Below are 2,605 nucleotides of genomic sequence, written 5' to 3'. Positions count from 1 at the left end.
GAGTAATGTGGAGGAAAGATTTGAGGTGCGGGCCTGGAAACAGGGAGGGCAGTTTTTGAAGTAGTCTATTTAAGGGTTGGTGAAAAACTGAACTTGAGTAATGGGGGTAAGAATCAAGTTATTGAGAAAGACACAGCCAGGAAGGCAGAATGGACGCACCTTGAGGAATAATTGGATAAGTGGTGTGAGTAACAGTCAGGGGTCAAAGATGCATCCTCAGATGTCAGTTGGTGCCATTGAATGATGCTAATCACCATGTTAAGCAATAAAGGGAGAAGAGCAAGTTTGGTAGGAAAGATGATGAGTTCATTTTCAGACATGTTGAGTCAACGAATATGAATGGGCATAAAGCAAGTTGACTTTAGCTCTAACCATTTCCATTTCATTTTTTGTTTTGTTTTGTTTTGTTTTTTACTGGATGTAAAAGCTAAGAGTAAAGGAGATTAGCAAAAAAGAAAGATCGGTAAAGGAAGAACCAGGATATAAGAGCAAGCAATCACACTGCTATAAAACTCATGACTGGCCATTCATTTCACAAATATTCACAGAACACATACAATCTGCAAGGTAGCATTCTGTAGAAATTTCATAGGTCACTAAGCAATACATATAAAACATAAGCTTAAAATGTAATAGAAATATAATACTAACATTTAATTAGTTATCACACAGGGCTACAAAAGTGCCAAAAACAAATGCAAAAGTGGCAACTACCCTTATAATTGACTGCTTATAAGATCTAGTAGTCATAAAAAGAAAAGATCTAATAGTCATAATCTTACTTAAGTGATTAAATATTTCACTCATGTTGTTTCCTGGTATGACACAATATGAAATGAATAGCAACATCTAAAAAGCATTCTTGCCAAAAAATTTTAACATGAATTTAGTCAAGCTTTTATACCTACCTTCCAGATTATGAAATAATGTACGAAGTTTAGGAATAAGTCCAGCAGCACCAAGGGGGGAAAAATCAGAAAAAAAATCTAGAATGTGGAAAATTCTAGAAGACAACTTTTGGCCCTCAAAAAGTCAATGTCATAGAGAAAAAAAAAATCCTAGATTTGTTCCAGATTAAGAGAAGCTTAAAAAAGAAAAGAAAAGACATAATAATCAAATACAATGATTTAACATTGATTGCATTACTTTGAAGAAATCACTATAAAAAGCATTTTGGGAACAAGTGAGGAAACATTAATAGGAACTGGAGTATTAGATGATATTAGGGAGATATTATTACTTTCCCTAAGTGATAATAGTGTTGAGGTTGATAGAAAAATACTTACTTTTAGAAGAAGGATGTCAACGAATTTAAAGGCTATGTTATTCAGAATCAAGAAAACAGAACTTGGGACCGCCTGGACAGCGTCCACCCTCACGCATAAGTCCCCTGCCCTCACGGGTCTACACCACCACCACTTCACCATGGATGATGATATGCTGCGCTCACGGTCAACAACAGCTCCCACACGTGCAAGGCCAACCTTGCCGACCACAAAGCCCCCCAGGCCATCTTCCCCCTATCGTGGCGCCCCTGGCCCCAGAGTGTTATGGTGGGCATGGGCCAGAAAGACTCCTACATGGGCTACAAGGCCCAGAGCAAGAGGGGTGTCCTGACCCTGAAGTGCCCATCAGGCACGACATGGAAAAGATCTGGCACCACACCTTCTACAACAAGCTGTGTGTGGCCTCTAAGGAGCACCCCATGCTGCTGAGTGGCTACAGCTTCACCACCGCTGCTGAGCAGGAAATTGTGTGTGACATCAAGGAGAAGCTGTGCTACGTCACCCTGGACTTAGAGCAGGAGATGGCCACCAGAGCCTCCAGCTCCTCCCTGGAGTAGAGCCGTAAGCTCTTGGATGGGCAGGCCATCACCATTAGCATCGCCATCGGTTCCGCTGCCCCAAGGAGCTCTTCCAGCCTTCCTTCCTGGACACACAATCCTGTGCCATCCTTGAAACTACCTTCAGCTCTAACATGAAGTGTGATGTCGACAACCACAGGGACCTTGAGGTCAACATGGGGCTATCTGGTGGCACCACCGTGGCCTCAGCATTGCTGACAAGATGCAAGCGATCACCACCCTGGCGCCCAACATGATGAAGATCAAGATCATTGCACCACCTGAGCTCAAGTACTCTGTGTGTATCGGCAGCTCCATCCTGGCCTTGCTGTCCACCTTCCAGCAGATGCAGATCAGCAAGCAAACAGGAGTACGACAAGTCTTGCCCCTCCATCATCCACCACAAGTGCTTCTAGGTGGGCTCACTGCGTTACACCCTTTTTTGACAAAACCTAACTTGTGCAGAATGCGAGATGAGACTGGCATGGCTTTATTTGTTTGTTTGTTTCTTTTAATTTGTTTTGTTTTGGTTTGGGTTTTGGATTTTTTGGTGGGGGTTTTGTTTGTTTTGGTTTTTGGCACTTGACTCGGGATTTAAAAACTGGAACGGTGAAGGTGACAACAGTTGGTTGAAGTATCCCTAAAGTTCTATGATGTGGCAGAGGACTGATTGTACATTACTCTCTTTTTTTGATAGTCATTCCAAATATCATGAGATGCATTGTTACAGGAAGTCCCTTGTCTTCCCAAAACAACCCCATT

At 42.3% G+C, this 2,605-nt stretch overlaps 1 pseudogene; it reads left to right on the top strand.

The window, feature by feature from the left end:
* The first annotated feature begins 1,642 nt into the window (after positions 1 to 1,642).
* LOC110592315 lies at positions 1,643 to 2,259 on the top strand (annotated as a pseudogene).
* Positions 2,260 to 2,605: the final 346 nt, after the last annotated feature.

The sequence above is a fragment of the Neomonachus schauinslandi genome, chromosome 3, assembly GCF_002201575.2.
Source record: "Neomonachus schauinslandi chromosome 3, ASM220157v2, whole genome shotgun sequence".
Lineage (NCBI taxonomy): Eukaryota > Metazoa > Chordata > Mammalia > Carnivora > Phocidae > Neomonachus > Neomonachus schauinslandi.
Note: the sequence above shows the minus strand (reverse complement) of the source record. Positions and strands in the feature narration are given on the sequence as shown.